The sequence below is a fragment of the Protopterus annectens genome, chromosome 12.part0 (genome assembly GCF_019279795.1).
Source record: "Protopterus annectens isolate FY-2018-M chromosome 12.part0, PAN1.0, whole genome shotgun sequence".
NCBI lineage: Eukaryota > Metazoa > Chordata > Ceratodontiformes > Protopteridae > Protopterus > Protopterus annectens.
Window position 1 is genome coordinate 1,191,434,965 of NC_056746.1, and position 24,377 is coordinate 1,191,459,341.

Here is a 24,377-nt window from a genome sequence, read left to right on the forward strand (position 1 = left end):
GCATAGATGCATTCAGAGATATTACTGGGTGGAGAGCAGCATCTAGTCACGTATTCTGATGTAAATAATGTGTAAGAATGTGGTTAATTATACAACTTTTGTTTTGTAATCACACTAAGGCATGGAAAGCAATATGAATTAGCAACATATTTTTCTGCTGGAGTGAAGACATTTGGCTTTCAGCATCATCTTTACTATTCTCAAGGGCTATGTTTCAGCCTTTTAGTGCACACATTCTTATGGTTTTCTGCTTATTTGCTTTGTATACCTTGCCACTGTTAATTTATCTGCATAATTTTATGTGAAAGTTGCCATTTAATCATGTAACAATGCACTGCCAGAAACTCAAACTCATTACAATGAAAAAGTATGTTTAATTATGGAATCATTTAAGTGCTCGTATTAAAGGATAAAGCATGTTAATAATTAACAGTGTTTACGCCTTGCCTTTACTATACTTATAATTCTGAATTAATTATCCATTGCTCTCATACATGTGTCTCACTTCTTAACTTAACAAGAGCAAAGTAGAGAAAACAGTCACCTGCATAAATATTTTCTGTGTCTTCAATTGCTTTTTAGTTTTAATTTAAATATTATAGATCTTAGCCTGTTATGTGAGTCTTGGTGAATGGAGTCTTATATGCCCTATAATGTATTCATTCAGAAGTTTGACATTGCTGGGCTCTAAATGTACAGCTTCACCTTTTATAGCATTACTATATCAATGTGAATCTCATTCTACCGTGACAAAGTGGATGGGCCAGATTCTGTAAAGCTTGTGGAGGCGACTTGTGGAAAGCACAGCACACTGAAAGAAGATTTAAGCGCACCTGCTGTGGATACAATTCCAGAAGTCTTGCTGAAGACAGACCGAGTACTTAAGCATTCAGTGTAGGATAATTAGGGATTCCACGCATGTCAGTGTGATTAAAAAATGCATTGTGCGCTCACAGTGCAACTGATATGTGTAAAATAAACACTCTGACTCCTTGTTTGAAATCCTTGGTGCATGCTTTATGGACCCCAAGGAATTCAAGCAAATACTACAGATTATGGTGACATCTGTAGTAAAACAAAACAAACAAAAAAGTATATAAATGCAACCTACTGTTAATATACTGCAACAAGCTGCAGTGATGCAAGCCATAAATGAGGATGTGGCTGTGTGTCCTAGGAGGCAGCCAGCTAGAGTGAAGCAAGGCTGCAACTAAACCAGTTCTCAGACCAGGAAATAATTGGCAGATACTGTCTAGATAGACAAATGGTGCAGGCTGTCTGTAACATGTGTGCTCCACATATGTCTGTGCAGACCCTGCAAAGAAGCCCCATCTCCCTTGAAACAAAGTGTGCCTCAGCCTGGGTGTACTTGCATCTGGGACATTCCAGAGGCACACATGAGGGATGCTGTGAGTATCACAGACAGCTGCCAGTCATATCCTGGCAAAATTCCTGGATGCAATGTGCAGCAAGGTGGATGACTACATACACTTCCCATGCACCTCCATGGAGTGGAGAAATATAATGCAAAAGTTCTATAACATAGCAAACTTCCCCATGTACTCAGTGCAATAGTTTGTACACGTATAGCTATTAATACACCAGTACATCCTGAAGCAGACCTATACATAAACAGAAAAGGATGGGCATCTATCAACTGCCAAGTTGTGTGTGCAACAGAGGGCAGCATAACAAACATCATGGCAACACACCCTGGAAGTGTCCATGATGCTACCATTTGGAGGAAAAGTGAACTCAGGGCTGCATTCCAGCAAAGTGAAATATGTGAGGGATTGCTACTGGTTAAGTACAGGAACACAGCTAGGATGCAATCTTAGGATCCCCCTCTCAACAATATCCATTCTGACCAAAAGTGTTCATATTCCCCACAACAGGTGACTGTGATTATCCACTTGAGCCTGCACCATAAACCATCCAGCCTTGCACAGGAGGCCTACAATAGCGCACACACACAACATCAGAAACACCTTAGAGCATGTTTTTGTGTACTGAAAGCTAGGTTCAGTTGTCTGAACAAGTCTGCTTCAAAACAGTGAATGCTCACATTATCAAATCCCACTTCATCGAGCCTGACTTCATCGACTCTTCATTATATCGAATGATCGGAACAATGAAAATGAACCCTGGGAAAGGAACCACTTGACCACCAGGACAAAACAACAAAAGGCAAAACAAAACAAAAAAAAACTCCAAGTGGGGAGCTCTGCCCCCCCATCCCCCAACTAAATATGTCAGCTCTGCGATCGTACTACAGTGTAGGAAGGGCAAAGTTCACCATGGTGACCAAGTGGTTCCTTTTCTGCGGTTCATTTTCATTGTTCTGGGAGTTTGACATAATGAAGATTCGATAAAGTCAGGCTCACTGAAGTGGGATTCGATAAGGTAAGTATTCAGTGTTTTGAAGGGGATCCATCTGGACACATCTAGGGGTGCATTGCAATACAAACCTGAGAAGGCAGCACAGATGATAACAGTCTGTGTCATGCTACACAAGATGGTGGTCTTCCAGCTGTAGGTGTGGGTGAACTACCCCAAGAACCACAAATGTCTACAGAGGACATCCCACTGGTATTGCAGGAGGAACAGGAGGATATAGTGGACAGAAGACACAGGCGTAGGCAATGTAGGGTGTGACCACAAGTGCAAGCCCAGGATACATGGCAGCGTCTAACCCAAACATTTGAGTCATGACAAACCACATGAACATGAGTATACAGACTGAATATTGATGTCCAGGTGTTGCCCAACCACAGCAACACAGATTGCATCCAATGACAAGTAACCACTAGATGTTCACACTGAGCATCACACATAACATAAGCCTAACATATTCCAACCTGAACATATACAAATGTATCAAAAAGAAAAAAAACATCAACTCAAGGCACAAGTATGTATACACACTCAATTTGTTGTATCACTGTATGGTAAATAATGTGGGAAACACAACAGTACTACACTTACATATCTGTACAATATTATAACACAAAAAGGAGAAATCACATACAACATAATAGAGACATTTTTATTCCAGAAAACACATATCACAGTACAGTGGTATTAAAATAATATGAGCCAGCTATGTGTACTACACTGTTGGACACACTCTAACTCAGTCTTGTTGACCTCACTGATGTCTCACACCATGGTTTGCCATGTCATGAGCATGTACAGGCACATCCTGCCCTGGTTGCTCCACAGAGGAGATGAATGGGGTACAACACCATGCTGAGATGAAGGACCATGACTGGAAGTTGAAGGCCTTCTGACTGGCGGGATCAGAGCAGATGGGCCAGCACTTGACATCTGTGCAGGTTGGACCACAGACAGGGATCCTTTCTGGGCAATGATGTTTTGCAGACAGGAGGCCTGCCTCTCACAGGTTGCAATCTGCTATGTATAATCAGGGAATGCAAAATCCTGCTTGCAGTATGACACTGCTGCAGTAGCATAAAGGTCAGGCTTTCCACTGACCATACCACAGCTAGCATACTCTCATTCTGAGCAGCCAATGCAGCCATAATCTCACTGTGTCTGTGCTCTTGTCCTTCATGCATGACATGTAGCTTGTGTGCCACATGACGCATGGCACCGGCAAGTGCACAGTCATCTAAATGCTGCTGCTATGACAGTTCATTTGCCAGCAGCAAGAGGCATACACTGTCTAACACCTGGCCATGTATAACATCTCTTTGCCTACATCTAACGTGATGCCCTTTGTCTGGTTGTTGTATAGATCAGCCAGCAGACGTGCTCCCAACTGTGGTGTGTTGATCAATGGCCTCACTCTGTTCAACATTCACTGTGTAATCATCCTCTGAATGCATCGACAAGTGTACTGCCACAATGAAGGATACATCCAGTGTCACATCACTATTAACCTCATGGATGGACTCTGCAAACAACTCAAGGTCCCCAGTGCCAGGGGCCATACTACCATGCTGAGACACATCATGAACATCATGATAACTAGACTGGCTTCTGTATGATAAAGACAGTTGATGTGCTACAAGATGCAAAGATGCAGATCAGGACAATATGCCTACAGCACATGATGAATATCAAAGACACTTGGCATATATAGTTCAATGCAATGTTACAAATACTAATGACTTCACTTGCAGTCTACTGTATGTATGTTTCACAGAGTGTACATACCATAATTATATCATTTATTTACATGACCAACATTCATAACATATGTTATGTATAAAAAAATAGAAACACACCTGGCAAACGCTCATGGAATGATGCTGCTGTTCCACTGGGATGAACTGCAACTAGTGCTGGGAAAAAAAATTTGGATCACATCATTCACACCATTAACCAGGTGAACACAGCTAAAACATGCAGAATGTGTGACATACACATACCACTCATATTTGCACTTGAGGACTCCTGCTGTGTAGAGGTTGTGGGTTATACTTTGTATCCTACAGTGGAAAAGTAAAGAGAAAGACAGCACAGTCATGTAGTTAGCAAGATAAATACTGATAACATCACATATATCACACAGTGGTATATGTTGCCAATATTCACATGATAGACATTGCAACTGTACACCAGAAGGGCCTGTAATGACAAATTTTGACAAAAATATCAGGCATCACATGTGCTGTGCTACACATTGTTGAAAGTTATGACAATGTTACTGTAACACACTTAGTCTTTATGCACTTGATAAAGCGTGCCCCTCCACTACATGTACCTGTAGTGCTCAATATTAAGGAAACAAAATTATAACAGTAAACAGCAGTGCCGTTAAATGAGGTGAGGGCACTAACAAGGTAGTGTGCACCGCAACAGTATAGAGACACTCACCTGCTGTTCCCTGGTGTAGGCCCAAAGGTGATAGACCTGTGAATATTAATGCAATAACCATTACAAATGTTTGCACTGCTCTGTCCGTAAGCCAGATGTACCAATACACATACTTACGTTCATCACCATCACCCTGTGGAAGTATGTTGATGGCTCAACTCTGCTGCTATAAATCATAAATAGCAATACATGAGCATGCATGCTGAAACAATATGCAGTGAGTGCCACAGTACCCATCCCTGTAATGAACATGAATACATACATGTACATCCTGGAAATCCAGCTTCAGTCCCACCACCAGTGATTCATTGCTTCCCTCTTGCTGTATGCAGTGAGGCCGAAGACATTGTGATGTCATTGGGGGTCAGTGATGGTTTTCCTCCTGTGGCATCTCTCGATCTTTCATAAGATGTTACACTGTTGGTAGCACAAAGAATCATGTCTGAGCAGCGTCATCTACAGGCTTCATGGAATCAGTCGTGTCCTCCAGCTGTATTGATCATGTTGATGAGATCCGTTCTGATTTCACTTATCCAAGCAGTATCACCTGAATGGCCTGGGAGACTCCTTTCATGTTATCAGAGAGCATCATTCCTGGGGGAGAAGTTGTCACCCTTAGGACAGTTGGCCATCTGAAACACATTTATATGCACATGATTATATTCATAGTTGAGCACATTTATGCATTTGATACTGTGATCAGCAAATAAAATAAACGCAATGCATTCCCGGCAATGCAAAGATCTTTATAACACTGTCTGTGATAAATACTAACATGACATGTGAAAAGTACCAACAATGCCTTCAAGCAACATCTGTAAAATTAACATAACTTGTAATAACTGTATATATCCTAACTGGGATTAGAAACCCTGACACAAAATATATGTTGAAAGTAGGCCCAAAGACAACATCATTAAGCCACCAGAGTCTGCTTACCTTTCACATTAAAATACTACATCAATTAACAATTAAACAACTTATGGAAAGCGGTGGGATATCTCAGGATCCATAGGTAGTACAGATCCATAGTACATTGACCCAGAAGTGATAACATCATTGAAGACATTTCTGTTACACAACAGCATGTGTTTAACATTGTTTTAGGAAACATGATTTAAGAAATATCATTAATACCAACATCATATACTAGATATGGATACTGTTGTAATCCGTAGGTTTCTGTAGTTAGGCCACTGAGTGCAAGGAATTACCAGTAAGAATTGCAGATGAGCCATAAATCCTCATCCATATATTGTTATCATTTGCAGTGGAAGTCAGTCTATACAACTGCAAGACTCAGGAACACAGCTAGGATGCAATCTTAGGATCCCCCTCTCAACAATATCCATTCTGACCAAAAGTGTTCATATTCCCCACAACAGGTGACTGTGATTATCCACTTGAGCCTGCACCATAAACCATCCAGCCTTGCACAGGAGGCCTACAATAGTAGCACACACACAACATCATCAAACACCTTAGAGCATGTTTTTGTGTACTGAAAAGCTAGGTTCAGTTGTCTGAACAAGTCTGCTTCAAAACAGTGAATGCTCATTATCAAAATCCCACTTCATCGAGCCTGACTTCATCGACTCTTCATTATATCGAATGGTCGAGACAATGAAAATGAACCCTGGGAAAGGAACCACTTGACCACCAGGACAAAACAACAAAAGGCAAAACAAAACAAAAAAAAACTGCAAGTGGGGCGCTCTGCCCCCCCATCCCCCAACTAAATATGTCAGCTCATGATCAGATACTACAGTGTAGGAAGGGCAAAGTTCACCATGGTGACCAAGTGGTTCCTTTTTCTGCTGGGTTCATTTTCATTGTTCTGGGAGTTTGACATAATGAAGATTCGATAAAGTCAGGCTCACTGAAGTGGGATTAGATAAGGTAAAGTATTCAGTGTTTTGAAGGGGATCCATCTGGACACATCTAGGGGTGCATTGCAATACAAACCTGAGAAGGCAGCACAGATGATAACAGTCTGTGTCATGCTACACAAGATGGGTGGTCTTCCAGCTGTAGGTGTGGGTGAACTACCCTAAAGAACCACAAATGTCTACAGAGGACATCCCACTGGTATTGCAGGAGGAACAGGAGGAGATATAGTGGACAGAAGATGCACAGGCGTAGGCAATGTAGGGTGTGACCACAAGAGGTGCAAGCCCAGGATACATGGCAGCGTCTAACCCAAACATTTGAGTCATGACAAACCACATGAACATGAGTATACAGACTGAATATTGATGTCCAGGTGTTGCCCAACCACAGCAACACAGATTGCATCAATGACAAGTAACCACTAGATGTTCACACTGAGCATCACACATAACTTATAAGCCTAACATATTCCAACCTGAACATATACAAATGTATCAAAAAGAAAAAAAACATCAACTCAAGGCACAAGTATGTATACACACTCAATTTGTTGTATCACTGTATGGTAAATAATGTGGGAAACACAACAGTACTACACTTACATATCTGTACAATATTATAACACAAAAAGGAGAAATCACATACAACATAATAGAGACATTTTTATTCCAGAAAACCACATATTATCACAGTACAGTGGTATTAAAATAATATGGAGCCAGCTATGTGTACTACACTGTTGGACACACTCTAACTCAGTCTTGTTGACCCCTCACTGATGTCTCACACCATGGTTTGCCATGTCATGAGCATGTACAGGCACATCCTGCCCTGGTTGCTCCACAGAGGAGATGAATGGGGTACAACACCATGCTGAGGATGAAGGACCATGACTGGAAGTTGAAGGCCTTCTGACTGGCGTGGGATCAGAGCAGATGGGCCAGCACTTGACATCTGTGCAGGTTGGACCACAGACAGGGGATCCTTTCTGGGCAATGATGTTTTGCAGACAGGAGGCCTGCCTCTCACAGGTTGCAATCTGCTATGTATAATCAGGAATGCAAAATCCTGCTTGGTAGTATGACACTGCTGCAGTAGCATAAAGGTCAGGCTTTCCACTGACCATACCACAGCTAGCATTGGCTCTTATTCTGAGTGACCAATGTAGCCATAATCCCACTGTGTCTATGCCCTTGTCCTTCATGCATGACATGTAGCTTGTGTGCCACATGACGTTATGGCACCGGCAAGTGCACAGTCATCTAAATGCTGCTGCTATGACAGTTCATTTGCACAGCAGCAAGAGGCATACACTGTCTAACACCTTGGCCATGTATAACATCTCTTTGCCTACATCTAACGTGATGCCCTTTGTCTGGTTGTTGTATAGATCAGCCAGCAGATCGTGCTCCCAACTGTGGTGTGTTGATCAATGGCCTCCTCTGTTCCAACATTCACTGTGTAATCATCCTCTGAATGCATCGACAAGTGTACTGCCACAATGGAAAGGATACATCCAGTGTCACATCACTATTAACCTCATGGATGGACTCTGCAAACAACTCAAGGTCCCCAGTGCCAGGGGCCATACAACCATGATGAGACACATCATGAACATCATGATAACTAGACTGGCTTCAAAGTATGAGTAAAGACAGTTGATGTGCTACAAGATGCAAAGATGCAGATCAGGACAATCTGCCTATAGCACATGATGAATATCAAAGCCACTTGGCATATATTGACAGTGTTACAAATACTAATGACTTGCTTCAATTGCAGTCTACTCAATGTATGTTTCATGGAATGTACATACCATAACTGTATAATGTATTTACATGACCAACATTCATAACATATGTTATGTATAAAAAAATAAAACACACCTGACAAACACTAATGGAATGATGATGTTGTTCCACTGGGGTGAACTTCAACTAGTGTAGGGAAAATAAGAAATGGATCACATCATTTATACCATTAACCAGGTAAACACAGTTAAAACATACAGAATGTGTGATATACATACCACTCATATTTGCACTTGAGGACTCCTGCTGTGTAGAGGTTGTGGGTTATACTTTGTATCCTACAGTGGAAAAGTAAAGAGAAAGACAGCACAGTCATGTAGTTAGCAAGATAAATACTGATAACATCACATATATCACACAGTGGTATATGTTGCCAATATTCACATGATAGACATTGCAACTGTACACCAGAAGGGCCTGTAATGACAAATTTTGACAAAATATCAGGCATCACATGTGCTGTGCTACACATTGTTGAAAGTTATGACAATGTTACTGTAACACACTTAGTCTTTATGCATGATAAAGCGTGCCCTCCACTACATGTACCTGTAGTGCTCAATATTATGGAAACAAAATTATAACAGTAAACAGCAGTGCGGTTAAATGAGGTGAGGGCACTAACAAGGTAGTGTGCACCGCATAACAGTATAGAGACACTCACCTGCTGTTCCCTGGTGTAGGCCCAAAGGTGATAGACCTGTGAATATTAATGCAATAACCATTACAAATGTTTGCACTGCTCTGTCCGTAAGCCAGATGTACCAATACACATACTTACGTTCATCACCATCACCCTGTGGAAGTATGTTGATGGCTCAACTCTGCTGCTATAAATCATAAATAGCAATACATGAGCATGCATGCTGAAACAATATGCAGTGAGTGCCACAGTACCCATCCCTGTAATGAACATGAATACATACATGTACATCCTGGAAATCCAGCTTCAGTCCCACCACCAGTGATTCATTGCTTCCCTCTTGCTGTATGCAGTGAGGCCGAAGACATTGTGATGTCATTGGGGGGGGGTCAGTGATGGTTTTCCTCCTGTGGCATCTCTCGATCTTTCATAAGATGTTACACTGTTGGTAGCACAAAGAATCATGTCTGAGCAGCGTCATCTACAGGCTTCATGGAATCAGTCGTGTCCTCCAGCTGTATTGATCATGTTGATGAGATCCGTTCTGATTTCACTTATCCAAGCAGTATCACCTGAATGGCCTGGGAGACTCCTTTCATGTTATCAGAGAGCATCATTCCTGGGGGAGAAGTTGTCACCCTTAGGACAGTTGGCCATCTGAAACACATTTATATGCACATGATTATATTCATAGTTGAGCACATTTATGCATTTGATACTGTGATCAGCAAATAAAATAAACACAATGCATTCCCGGCAATGCAAAGATCTTTATAACACTGTCTGTGATAAATACTAACATGACATGTGAAAAGTACCAACAATGCCTTCAAGCAACATCTGTAAAATTAACATAACTTGTAATAACTGTATATATCCTAACTGGGATTAGAAACCCTGACACAAAATATATGTTGAAAGTAGGCCCAAAGACAACATCATTAAGCCACCAGAGTCTGCTTACCTTTCACATTAAAATACTACATCAATTAACAATTAAACAACTTATGGAAAGCGGTGGGATATCTCAGGATCCATAAGTAGTACAGATCCATAGTACATTGACCCAGAAGTGATAACATCATTGAAGACATTTCTGTTGCACAACAGCATGTGTTTAACATTGTTTTAGGAAACATGATTTAAGAAATATCATTAATACCAACATCATATACTAGATATGGATACTGTTGTAATCCGTAGGTTTCTGTAGTTAGGCCACTGAGTGCAAGGAATTACCAGTAAGAATTGCAGATGAGCCATAAATCCTCATCCATATATTGTTATCATTTGCAGTGGAAGTCAGTCTATACAACTGCATATGGGACTGAACTAAAATATTTAGAAGAACACCTATATACATAAATTTCCAGACAACATCACTCCAGGAACTTGTAACAATTTCTGTTAAACTTATAACAACTTCTGTTAAATGTAACATTTTGAGTAAGTATGAGTTTAAACATGTACTTTCTGAAATTATTATTTTTAACAGATTTACTAGTTACCACTACAGAAATTCCACCAGTTGCCAATGTATCTCTCACTCAGACTCACAGAATCAAAGTGCTCCTTGTGTGCACCTAGCTTTAAGCACCACTTGCGCCTTACATAATTAATGAAGTTCATTAAAATTCAAGTTTTTGGAATCCCATTTGCGCACATCTGCATAAATTGCCATTATTTGCCAAAACACCAAGGTGTACAGTGTAAACACCAAATAGGTATCAATAAATGGTACCATGTGTGGCATGTGCCAGTTATCTTCAAATATTCATAGAACATGGCATTAGTGCCGATTTCAAATATTGATTTTGATACATTTACTGACCAGACATTGTTAATTGTGAACCGAGTGGTATCTCAGTAGACATTTCTGTGTTTTTTGCATTTTTCAGATTTCGTCTACTATAGTATTGTGATGACTTCTTCAAGGAGGGTGAGACATGCCCATGTTCCCCAATGGACTGATGAGGAAATTACGTAATTGTAGATGGTGTATGCCAGGTTGAAGCAGAGGATGAGATCCAGGCCCAGGAACTTCACTATGATTGATGCGTGGAAATGGATCGTGACGGAGCATCAGTGGACGATGGGGATCAACTGCATTGGAGTGTAGGTTGATCACTGCTATGATGACCTGCATCAGAAGGATGCAGTAACGCTTCGAAGGAGGATCAATGAGGTGCAGATACAGCCTGTAGATCCCTACAGTAAGTACCAATATTCTATGCATATCTTAGCATTGGTATGCTGCCCTCCTAAGATTTTGATACCCATGTTGTTATTTTATTTAGTAATCAAATAATAACCATGACAATGTCCTTTGTAGATGTTTTTCAATATCTAAGTACATAACTTCACATAGTCTCTGTTCTCGCACATCACAGATGCCTATATGTGTGTGTATTTCATAGTTTTCTGTTATAGTTCCACTGTATCACCTATTGGACCATTACAAGTTGGAAGACAAACACGTATATAACTTGCTTACATCATTCTTCCTAAACAAGTACACAGACATGTTTATTTAATGTAAACATTAATGCCCGCACCATTGCTTAAACTTAGGTTTTAGTTATGTGCTGATAGCTGTTATGTATTTGTAGATATTATCTGTATTCTTCCATTTATCATAGGATTTCTAATAAACACCTGCAGTAGCTGTTTTCTGCAATGAAAGCATTGTTGAATGTCATGATCTGTAAAGCAACTGGCCAGCATGTCTAAATGTTGACTTGTTGTGAATTCCAAACTATATAGAAGAACCTGTTACTTCGGTTAACTTCACCCATATCATTTTTTTTAAAACATATTGCAATATTTTATATTAAGGTTTTTTTGTGCATGGTAATGACTCACTGATCTAGTCTTTCTACGAATAATGCCATAATCCATAAAGGCCTGATAACATCAGTTGTTGAACAACATTGTTTGAAGAGCAGTACCTGTTTGTTGATAAGTAACATGAGCTGTGCATGAGCTTGGCTTGCAAGGAAATAAAGCAATCCATTTACATTTTGTGTGCTGTATGTTCAAATCTTGAAAAGGGACACATATATCTTAAACTGCTATATTGATTTCACATACCCATGGCATTCATTTACCAAAGCATATTACATTTATTGATATTAACACATATTTTGAGCACTGTTGTGAATAACCAAGTTATTTGTCAAATTCCTACTGATATCTCTGTAATCTGTAACTTTCCATTAACATCAGCTATTTAATAGTGGGGCCAGTATATCTCGATAAATCCTGTCATATATCGGAGTCATTTTTATATTAATATTGTATACTTTTAAAAATGCTATGAAGGTCTGTTTTGTAACTAAATACTGAAGGGAATAGTAGACCAAAATCAATCTCTAATGTTGAGGAACTCTGGTTGCCACACTAACAGTTAAAATGAATACCAGGGAAGATGTACATATTTAGCCAGTGATGTGCAATTGAACAAGGAATAATGATCCTCACACATACATTTCTGTGTCCAAAATGTACAGCAACAGGTATGGTTCTGTTCACAGAAATTGGATGTTACATGACACTGTCACACTATCTGAGGAATGGATGCTCTCCATTATTCATTTTTCTGAATGCAGTGCCAACAAGAATGTAGTTTTCAAACAATTTTTAGCTATATGAGCAGCACATGTTCACACTTTGCAATCCTAAGCCATGATCATTATTACTAGATCATACACCATCGAGATGATGTTATAACATTAACTCTTTTCACTGTCTGAAAAAGATGCTTTCATAGTTAAGATGTGTTAGGTAGGCAGGGCAGTCTCAAGATTAGAGGCTGTAGCTTACAACTGCAGGTTTGAATCTCATGTCCTCCAATCTATGCTCAAACATGTTAACACCTGAATGTTAAAATGTCAGTTGAGTTTTGTGCTTATCTAATGTTCTTCAGAAAAACAGTCTACAAAGTGTCTTGAGAAATGTAAGTCATTGTTATCTGAGGAATACATTTATTTTTTTTTAATTTCAGACGATGAGGACCACAGTCGGAACAGATCAATGTCTGTGGAGCGGATGCACAGGCTTGAAAAGCAGCAGAGGGAGAGAGGTATGTTGATTATTTTACATATATTATGAACTAAAATGCATGCTCCACTGTTTTCAGGTATCCTGCAATTTTTAAATTAACAATGTTTATTGATTAGAATGCAAGAATACCCATCATACATCAGTAAAGTAAGTAAAATTGGTAGCTGACATTACCACTATGTATAAAATCTAACTGTGTTGATATAGTAAGTATTTTTGATCAATTTTTCAGCACATATTTTTTGACAATGCATCCACAACCTAAATGACAGTTTGTTGTGCATATCGGACTGAAGACGTTTTCACAAAAAGAAGACAAAAGTGCTTACCGGTGTTATCGGTTCCTTATTGTTTTTAATTATTTTGTATTAAATATGCATTTTAATCTGATATCTTTCAGCTCTGCATGCCTTTGTGGTCGTACTACATTGATAGTGGCAGTTCATTATCAACAAGCATATTCACAAACTCTTGTTTTTTCAAGCTACTGATTCCTGATTGTTTTTGAAGATAATGCACACAGTTCACATGGAATTCCATTATTAACAGATATATTAGATTCTGATACATGTGATGTTATGTTGATTGAACATATCTCATTATTTTTAGTGTTGTACTTTTTATATAGATGTGTGTTCAGCCAGATATCATGCTGCCTGTCTCAGAAGTTTGTCATGTGGTTATATAGATGTGTGTTCAGCCAGATATCATGCTGCCTGTCTCAGACGTTTGTCATGTGGTTTACCTAATGTCCGTAATATTGTTTGATACCATTTTCCTCATTGTTACAATGGCATGGTGTAGCTGCTCATATAAATCATTGAATGCAGACAGTAAAATATGTTTCCTTAACATTCATACATTTTTACAAAGCTAGTGACCTGTGTGTCATCTAAGCATATAGAATTGTTCAGGAAAGAATACTGTTGTCATTTTTAAGAGTATAACATATAGGTTCATAGGTAACTCTGTCCATAATGGATGTGTCTTAGTCCCTGTGTAAATTGTCATCATAACAATATTGTGTTGTATTATAATTTTCATGGGATTGTTCTGCATGATAGATATATTTTTTCATTTTGGTAGTGGTTTGCAATTAATCTTTATAGAGCATGGTACCAGAGGATGTTTCCCAATCTGAAGACGATGATTTGCACATACAATGCCACTGCCAGATTCTTCTGAAGAAGTCAGTGACAATGGTGATGATGATGATGATGATGATGATGATGATGCTGAGGCACCTGAATCCACCCCTGCCAGAGACATTCTGCCTGCACCCTGGAGGAGATGTCAACATGACTAGGATACAGACAATGTTCAGGATGAGATTTTGGATGTCATGACCAAACACAGATGAGGGACATGATGTGGGCTTGCTTTGATGAGATGGTATGGGCTGTGAGGAATTCATTCAGGTTGATAGCTCATGAGACCATTCAGGAGTCTGATCCATGTCAGCATGGTCCCTCTGGTCAATGAGCATTGTCTGTGTGCTCCACTTGGTTTATGCTGCCAGCAGGGTGATTACCATTTCATTGACTGGACTGTATATGCACTCTTGTGCATGCATACCATGTATCTGTCATGCTTATGTGTTATTACCATGTGACATTTACTTTGTGACACACACATTAACACATTGCACTGTTCACACACACATTCAACTGTCCATGCATTGTGGCAGTTAACCTGTTGATAGTGCTGCAACAGGCAGTCTGTAAACATGTGTCTTGCTGGGATGACTGACAGACAACATATGTTGTCTATAGTCCATCACTAACAGTGTTCTATGCCTTGAATTTCTGTTTTGCCATATCAGGTATGTGCAACATGCAGACATGTCATTCCACATGTTTTTGCATGATGTTTATCATGATGCCCAACTGTCATGATGTGGTGCTGTGTCATGGTTTGGCAATACTGATGCCATGTGGGATCATATACAGATATATCCTGCCTATGTGCAGTCCTCCTTTTCTGACTGCATCAAACAGAAAGGTAACATTAATCTGTACACAATGTTACAGATTACACATTCTTTCACAATGCATTACACCATGTTTGTTGTATGCAGCAGTTCCACACCCATGATGTACTAACATTGGTGTACACCTTCCATAAATAGTTGTACAGATTATGACTGTATGTGTGTGTGTGTGTGTGTGTGTGTGTGTGTGTGTGTGTGTTTGTGTGTGTGCACATAGCTGGATATATACTGACACAGAAATGTACCTTTGACAAGGTAGCATTCGGTGATTTACTGCTGATGTGCTGTAATGATGCTCACAGGAGTGTCCTCTGCTCTGTAATGAGCAAAATGTTTGACATTTGTACGATAGTATATGCTTATGTTCATAGGCTCATAGATTAGTACTTGGCTAACTACCCTTGTGGGCCATTTCAAGCCTAGCCAATTACCCCATGTGAGAATCCAACCCTGTACCTTGTGTCTGTAAGGTAAACACCTTAACCATTATGCCATCATCCCATGTTGATGTGACATGATTGCACATTACTGTTTATGTGTGTTTTATACGTGTCCAGTTTTGTGTACATCAGAAATCCAACTGGTCAAGTGACATACATTTTCCATTTTTTTTTAATGTATGTCTGTCTGCCTTCTACAGCACCCTGTATGCTTTGCACGTTGATTTATATTGTGTCAACTTACAGTGTCCTGTTTTACCCTGATGTGGTCCCAGTTGTCCACCTCCCTCTCACCTTAATATTTCCCTAGTATTTTTTGCAGACATGTTTACCTTTGTTAAAAGTACTGTCCAATGCCATTTATTAATTTGACACAGTGAGCATGTGACACATGTATGCCCATTGTACAATGCAGGACATGTGCACACAAGTTGCTGGCTAATGCTGGCAGTAAGTCCTTGTTCTCATTATACTTGTGTGTTACCCATTGTAGTTTTTTTTTACATCCATGTGCCCAACCTGCTATATTCATTTTTCTGCACTGTTACTTGTTATTGGTGTATGTATGTGTACTGACATTGATTTCATCTACATTCCATTTATGCCACTGACATGCATACATGTACACGTATACTAGTGTGTTGTCTTTGACATGACGTGTGTAACATGCACACATTATATTGCTTATTATGTAGCAGCCTTTGCTGCTGTTCTGCAGCGCATCTGTTTGCACTGTACTTGGTTGTTTGCCTTTCACATGCATGCTCGTAGGTTTAGTTCTGTCCTCTGACTTTATCTACCATTGTAAGACAAGCTAACAGACTATTTGAATATTTATGCATCCAGTGTGCATTGTGATCCTTATTTATTACTATCCAACACACATTTACCATTGGTCATACGCATCCAGTTATGACTGCCACAAAGGTTGTGACGTGGTAACATGACAGTACATACATAGATTTGTTTTTTCTGCATTTCATCATGGCTGGTATGCATCCACAGCCTATTTGTTAGCTTTCTGTTGCTTGTGCAGTGTGCTGTTGATGTAACTTACCTGTCCTTACTGTTTTTTCCAACCTTTGTCTCTCTTGTGTTGTGCTATTTGTTCTACGGGTATACCCATTGTGATTATCTTCACTTTCTCGATCCCTATGTTTACCTTTCCTTCCATTCTTTAAAAAAACAGAAAAAATAGGACCTATTCCCACCAAAAAAAAAAAAAAAAAAGAAAAGAAAATTGTCCACACCCCTTTGACTTTCCCTCAGGTCTTCCTATTGAAACATCCCTCTTGTTTGTTCCTCTTCTTCACCCATACCCCATATCTTCTTTTCTATTTCCCACTTTCCTTGAGTGTGTGCATTACTTGTGAGCACGACACAAGTCCCTAACTCATTGTTAACAAATGTTAGCTGTGGTGATGTTGCTGTGATTGCCCTTTGCCTTTAATTTTTTTATTAGGAAATTTACAAATTACACCTGAATCCATAAAGTCCAAACCAATATTTTTTAATGGTACAAGTATTATGCAGATACTTGTAGATTTCTTTGCGTTTAGTGTAATGAGTGATGTGAAGATATTTTATATTACAAATCACTTTGCAGCTTGGAAGCATGTATTATAAGTTCATGGAAGACATACGGAAATATCCATGGTTGTCTGAGATGTTTTCATTTGTACTCCTGTATATTTATGCTATGAATGTCATGTGGCTTACTTTGGGATACTTGGCATTTAATGTGTGTGTGTGTGTGTGTGTGTGTGTGTGTGTGTGTGTGTGTGTGTGTGTGTGTGTGTGTGTTTTGTTATCACAATGGAGTCAGTTACATTCTGTAGTTGTCGGCAACCTTAAAGTACAGATTTTGTTATATTTCTAAACAACTATCAGAATTCTTGAATTATGATAATCTTTCTGTTTATTTGGTAATATACAATGTTATTGGGGAACCAATTCTTATAATTACAGATTACTTGTGCATTTTCGTAGTGCACCATTGGAACTGTAATACTCCATTGTGCTCTGAGATATTCTGAGTTTCGTGTTGTATACTAACAAATTACAACGTTATTCGGAAGTTCTGTGCTGATATCAGCGTTATGCACCAGGTTCAGCAAGTTTTACGGAATCTGGCCCTGTATGCTTGTAAATATTACCTTATATCTAGCTAACACATTTATTGCATGAGCTATAGGTATTGTACACAGCAGGTACCCTGGGAATCATGAAGCTCGGCGCAAGGCCGGCATTAGGCTTGCGCTGACCGTGTGGTATGTAGATGGCGCAGTAGCGCCAAATTCATATTAATGAAGGCGCGCTGTTGCCACAGCCATGTGCATAGGAAACGAGTGCGAGTGCATAGGGCGTGTCAAAGTGCCGCACGCGGAGGCGTGGAAATGTCAGCTGTCGACGTGCAACCTAAAATGCTTGCATATAACAATTTGCCTGCAATAGTAATCACACCTGTCAGTGTTCATGGATACGGAAACATATGCAAAGCATGCAAGACAGTTCTTGCAAACACAAAATTAAGAAGCAAACACAAATGCACGGTAGGGAATATCGAGTCTCCATCCCTCAAACAAATGACATTGAAAACCGTGTGCCCGTATTCTAATGCAGTGTAGATAGTTATACCAAGTGGAAGTGAAACGCAATATGTTAGCGTGCCGCCAATAGCTACGTCTAGCCCAATGGTCAGGGTTACCAGCTGTCCCACATTGTGAGGGATAGTACACAGCTGGGCAGATGTGTCCATACCAAAACCATGATAAATGTAAATATCTAGCGACCATATGACAGAATTATATCCCACAACGCATGTAATAGTCACATACAATAGGTATGTCCATATGTAACATACCACATGTGACAAGAAATAGAATAAGTAAGAAAACGAAACAGAAGGAGCATATAAACTGCTACAACAATAAGATAACATGTAGGCAGAAAGGAAAAGTATTATCCGTAGCGCTGACCATGGGTATGTATTGTCCTGTAAAATCAGATATGTGTCCGGAATATATCCCATCCTGGACATATGAAAAGGTGGCACCCTACCAATGGTCAGAGCAGTCAGCCAAAATCCACCCATATGTGGTCCAAGCCGTACTTGTCAGGATGTGTCACAGTTGAACGGGTATTACCCGGGTGTACCAACCATGTCATGAAAGTTAGGTATGGGCGTGTACCTATGTGTGTGATGTACAGCATGTGGAAGGTGAAACATGCCAGGGTAGTCCACACAATCATACAGGTACCTGGCATATGTAGTGTATGCAATGTGTTCCCTTGACCGTGTCATGGGCCATCAACCAAAGAAGTGATGGATGGAGTGTCAGGAATATGTGTGTGGGGGGGATGGGTAATGGTATAATCCACAAAGGCGAGACTGTGTTGGATGCAGAATAGGTGAACTGGAGGTGTATGAGGGAGCAGCGGGTGAATCAGAAAGCAACACAAAGAACAAGTATACACATCTGCAATACAACCTGACAAGCCATACTGTAGAACACAATCACACAAACATATGAATATTAAAATGTGCGATACAAATGTACAGAAAAGTCACCGGCACATACCCACAGAATGGTCTGGATGGAACCGGCCTATTCAAATGCAACACACCTGGATGCATAATTGAATACCAATCATCCCCTCCACAGCACACAACCTGCCCCCATACCTGAACGTCCACCAAATCCAGCCATACTCGGCCTACTAGCTTGTCACAGCCATATCTACACATAGTGACCACTACTCATATGTAGTAGGCAGTGTCACCTTAGGCAGTTTCAGGATCGCAAACTATGTATCCCTTGCATGTAAAACCCCAACACATTTTTGTAAAGCCAAAAGAATGGATGGTATTGGTCTTGTTCAATTTTTGGATATCCCTCATGGGATAAGTAACCTGTGTAAACTTCAGACTGGGTATCAGGACACGATGTCCAGTAGTGGTGCACGAGACTGTCCAGCCCTAGACGGTCATGCAGAACTTACTACCCAGGATCAAACACCTGCCCGTGACGCACGTTTCCCCGCATGACTAATCGAGAGAATATATTGTACACATTCGCATAGTGGCACTTGGAAATAGGGTGATTAAGGCGCTGATGTAAACAGGGTACCTCCTGGCCCACTGTTTGAGGGACAGTCACTGTTTTGGTAGGTGTGTCCTGACCATCAATGATACAATGGCAAATGTCCTATGATTGTAGGAAATAACTATGTACCATACTACATGTAACAGTTGCCTAAAACAGTCATGTCTGGATATAAAATACATAATTCGTACAAGAAGCAGACTAAGCAACTAAAGTGCTAAAGGAACAGACTCTCAGCTAAGAAAATAATGAATGTTCTAAACCCTGCACTGACCATGGGTATGTGTTGGCCTAAACAATCTGGTGTCTCCAGAATATATCCCATCCTGTACATATGAAAATGTGGCAACCCTACCAATGGTCAGAGCATTCGCACAATAACTGGCCAGCCTCTGAATCACTCACAAAGCCAGGGACCTTTGGAGGAAAGGTGTTGAATGAGGATGACTAATGACAAAAATCAAGAGTAATAGACTCATTTAACTGCAGAAAATAAGTAGTAATACATATGTCTCCGAATCTGTCAACACGTTCCAAGTTAATAGTACTAATATTGTAGAAGTGTCTGTGATTGTCCCTGATTTGTCATTGCTTTGTCCCTGTCACTGTTGAAATTAGTCCCCGAGTATCACAGAGGTCCGTACACATATGTACACCAAGCAACTGTCACATTTGTTGACAGGACAATTGCATACCTGTAGTGAATTCATAAGTGATGTACAGAATAATATTCATCGTATATATGAATGAATGAAATAGTCAAATATGAAGTGAAACACCAGTAGAAACACCCCCGCCCACCCTGTATCATGTAGTGGAACCACCCCCTCCCTATATTATGTAGTGCCGACCTAATAATGTGGTCAGAGGTGCCCAAATCCCTGCGTCTGTAAACACAGGTAGAATGTTAAAATCGGGACCAACTATGTCCATGTGCTACATCTGACATTTGAACAGATACAGGGCAGTGCTGGTCACCAGTATACAGACACAGAAATAAATATAATATCATATATATATATATATATATATATATATATATATATATATATATATATGTGTTACTGTAGATATACAGACCGGGCATATGCTACTGGGAGGTCCAAGAAACAAACATTGCCCTCCCACACCGCCCAGCTAGGCTGGTCAGACATACAGACATGCAATAAAGGTGAATACGCTGCTGCTTTCAAAAACACCGGCAGGAAAGTACCAGTGTGAGAGATCTGCAAGGTCTACACTTTAAACATGGATAATGGGGTCCCTTGCGGGACACCAATAATTCACTTTACATATGAACCCGTGGTAATAGATACGAGCAGGATCTAGCTGTACATGGAACAGTAGGTTGTGCAAGTCTGATAACACATGGTTTGACAGAATGTACGACATGTGTCCCGAGATGGGGAGTGTGTGCAGTGTGTAGGGGTGTGTTCATACCCCAGCTGTGCTCACAGTAAGTATGAGTCATGAGTGCTGTAGAGGGGTGGCAGGTAGGGGAATCATGTGTATGCCTTAATGGGCATAAGTATGCAGGTGTTGGTTGGCAAAGATGTATTAGGCACGCCTCGTGGAAGTAATTAATATTCCTACGTGGGCATAGCAGATGCCTATACCTCCCACACCTGAAGAGCACATCTACTGGATAGTCCGTAAACCATTGTGGGAACACATAGGGACTATAACAGTGCCTTGCACCCGATTAGCATGGACATCCATGATTACGAATCAGAATGTAACAGTCCTAACTAAACACTTCCAGAACTAGTACATTTAGGTGGACAGGTGGCGGAATACATGTAATGATTAATGAATACATGTATGAGTCATGTACAGCATGTACCTCGACAAATGTAAATGAATACATATGCCCTGTGACTGTCAATGTGTCAGGTTAATAGAACCAATCATCCAAATGTGTCCCTCAGGGTGTTATGCAGTGTCCCTGATACAAGTGTTCATTTTCCCCCATTTGTATGTGAGGTCTTCTAGTGATGGAAAGCGCATATTCCGCCGACCACCATAGGTAGATGATAGTATAATAGTATGAGGTTACCACCTGTCCGCCTTTCTGAGGGACACTCTACTCTGGGCAGTTGTGTCCTGCAAAATGAGTGTTACAGCACATGGCCTGTGATATCAGGAAAAGAGTTCATATATTGTGTGTAGTGGTGTCATAAAATGATATTGTTGTGTCTGAAACAGGTACATGTTATAGGAAACAGTAGTAGCAACTATAATGCTACAAGAATAACCTTAATGTATGCAAACCGGTGAAGTAGTCAGTATACTACTGGCTGTGGGTATGTTTTGCCTTGCCAAATGTGACAGCTCTACATATAGGTCCTATAGGGCTGCCACCTTTCCAAATGGCCAAAGTGGGAGCTGCTCTGTAGAAATGTCAGATGTACCAGGTCAGAACATACCTATAGCCATGCATAGTACAGACATATACATAGTCGCACAAATCAAAGCCTAGTCTAGCAGCAGTCAGGTTGCTTATGCTACTTCACATAACATATAGATGTGTCATGTATACAATAACCATTACATGCAACTATTACAGACATGTAGAATATAATATTGTCCTATAATTGGGACATTAGCTATGGCTAGAGTATTATCGCATGACACATATGCCTAATGAGGGACTGTCCCATGCAAAGTGGGAAAGGTGTTACGCCTAGAATGTGTACAATCTAAAAGGTGGAAATCCTACAATAGGTATGCGGTAGCATGACTCGGCCGAGAGATGTGTTTCCCAAAACACATTCACATGTCAGCATTGCAGAGTATCAGTTCCCATGTATCAGCCAGATGGGAGCAGATTGTATGAGGAAGACGCATATCATATGATGATGTCACTGGACAGGCTGCCGAGTCCGTACAGTCGAATGCCTGCCGTCGCCTAATGTTTAGCCATACCCGATACTGTAATCATGTAGTCTGATGTAAAAGGCATCACAAGGGATTGCGCCCACCCAGCAGGAATGACAAATGGAAGCACCAATGTCGGTGCACGTGCAAGTGAGTGAGCGAGCGGGTGTATGCGTGTTTGTTTACCAGTATGCAAGTATTGCACTGTTAAAGAAATGTGGAGTCTAAACAAGTATAAAGAGCTGTAACCAGAGGTCAGCAGTGCTTAACAATGCGCAAACCCACGCACAACCGCTCCCACCAGCTGGAATGTGCCTTACCCACTCCGTATCCAAAGGCGTCATTCTGGACGAAAACAAGGAACCGTCCTTTGCACGTGTTGGTAGCAATACCCTGCACACACAGCTCATGTGAATTGCCAATACACCATGGCATATATACAGACAATAGACAGTACCACATACATACCATACAACACAGTCATCCAACAGTATAGCAAGGTACTGGCAGATATGTCCAGACCACTGGTGTTTGTAGACCTGACCGTTCTGTGTTTCAGTGTGTGAGCATGCCCGGTATGACTGTTACGCATGTTGTCGACTGACATTACTGTCATACTGTCATGTGTTTGAGCATGCCCAGTATGGTCAACTGGATCGCATGTGTCACATGTCTATATAGTCAGTACTGTATTGCCAACCCCTGCATTGTACACCAACAGGTGGCATGCTGTAGGGTAGCTAACGGTCATGTGGCATTGACTGTTGCTACATTTCTGCACAGCGTTGGGGGACATTCAGCTGCATCCACAGTCCTAAACAGCACCGGGGGTGGTGTACCTGACTCTCACATGTGTACGTTGGAAGGGGGACACAGCTGACAGTTGTACACATTTGCGACTACTGTACTGATATGCCAGGTACTCCATTTCAGTGTGTGTACCCACCTAAATTTCTGGTTGGAGGCATACCAGTGTACGTCGGATCCTAGCTTGAATTACCAGCATAGTGGTTTCAGACGTCCTAGCCTTCACAACCTGCATCCAACTGCCTGGCCTACTGTAGTCTGTGTGTGTGTTTGTGGGGGTTGGGGTCATCCATTGGGCATCTCCAGAGGCCATTGTATAGCATTTCCCTGTAGTGGTCTACACCTGTCTAGCTGTATGAGACTTGTGTGGGCTGTATGGACAGACATGATGTTCTGCCCATAACCTGCAGTGGGTTAGGACACCCTATGTACTACTGGCTACTATTGTGACCCTGGTTTGTGCTACAGATGTCATGGTGCCACTATGGACATGCACTGTCTGCTGCCCTAATGGTCGGCCACCAAATTCCCTAGTATGCTCACATCCATACCATAGCTACAGGTAAATACACATTCTAATACAACTGCCAACTGGTAGGTTGATTGACTTACCTTGGTGGTGTTCTAGAGTTGAGGATGGTGCTGGAGGGCTGCCTATGTCGGATGCACACAGTGCACTTCCTGTACATGGCTGAGCACAGGTAGTGTCATGTTTGGCATCCCTTGTACTGTCTGTGCGAGTCAGAGAGGGTGAAATTCCCTGGGTACCTACTGTGTCAGTGCATATGCCATGTGTTGCCTCCTTGCCAAGGGCAGGTCGTACTGTGCATGCCTCCTTTCGCTGACTGGGTCCAGCTCAGGTAGTTCCTCCTCCAAGTCACACTGTGCCTGTACAGGCCTTGGCATTGG